Genomic DNA, 1,185 nt, shown 5'->3' with positions numbered 1-1,185 from the left:
AAAATATTTGATCATATATGATCAAAATAATTTTTTTCGATATATTGAGTTTTGGCCAAATTTTTATAAGGGAGGGAACTACTAACTGTGCGACGACCCGTTTCCAAGTTATCTCGGTTTAAACACGCTAAATATATTATAAGCAGTTATTTCCTCTATTCTAGGCAGTTTTTGCCTTTCCGAGAACCTTGCTCTTTTTATTTCTTCACGCATTTAGTGGCTGCGACACAACATCCGCAATATACAGACAAGGAAAAATGAAACTCGTTAAAAGTTTTGCAGAAAGAAAAAGAATTATTACAGACAGCTGCACAAACTTTCAAAGACCCAAACGCATCCCCAGAAGATATAGAAAAAGCTGGAGAACGATTTCTTCTTCATCTATATGGATCCAAAAAATGCGACTCATTAGATAAGTACAGATACCTGTGTTTCGTAAAATCTATTACCAAATGCTTACCAAACCTAGCATCATTACCACCGACCAAAGACGCAGCTCGCTTGCACTCCTTCCGTACGTACAGTCAGGTACAGCTATGGTATGGGAATGAAAAATCACCTCTGGATTGGGGTTAGAAAAATTACAAGAATGGGTTAATGCCCATTGCCACTTCCCAAGGTGCAGCTCCCCAAGAATTATTAAATCTGATTTCATGTAAATGTGCCAAAGGTTGTAATACATCTTGTAGTTGCCGCAAAGCAGGTTTGCGTTGCTCGGTAATATGTGCACTTTGTCAGGGCAAATCATGTTCGAATAGTTTGGAGGTGGCAAAATTAGACGAAAATGACTTCTTCGAAAAAATTTCCTCTCGATAAAGATCAACGAAAAGAATATTCTGCACCTTAAGAAGCAGATCCGGAATATGATACAGATGTGGAACACATTCAGGAAGATTATATTGAACAGCCAGTAACATCAAAAAAATGAAGGAACTCTGATGAACGTTCCACCTCAAAAGAAACCTAAGTTGACGACATGTGGATTAGGCCTATTGGAAATGGGGAGACCACTAAAAAAAACGCGCCGGGTACTTTACCTCAAGGCAGCTTAAACTTGATTTTCCACAAGTCGCGCAACAATAAAAATTTAGTCCGTTATTGAGGTCATAATGCAAATTATGACCGCGACAGCAGGCTACTGCCAACCAGTAGCAAACAAGTTTTTAGGCTTTATGTCTCGGGGAT

Source organism: Sitophilus oryzae, unplaced genomic scaffold, assembly GCF_002938485.1.
Source record: "Sitophilus oryzae breed Bouriz unplaced genomic scaffold, Soryzae_2.0 scaffold_1053_pilon_pilon, whole genome shotgun sequence".
In the NCBI taxonomy this organism is placed as follows: Eukaryota; Metazoa; Arthropoda; class Insecta; order Coleoptera; family Curculionidae; genus Sitophilus; species Sitophilus oryzae.
The sequence above is the reverse complement of the archived record's forward strand: the minus strand, read 5'-3'. Positions refer to the sequence as shown.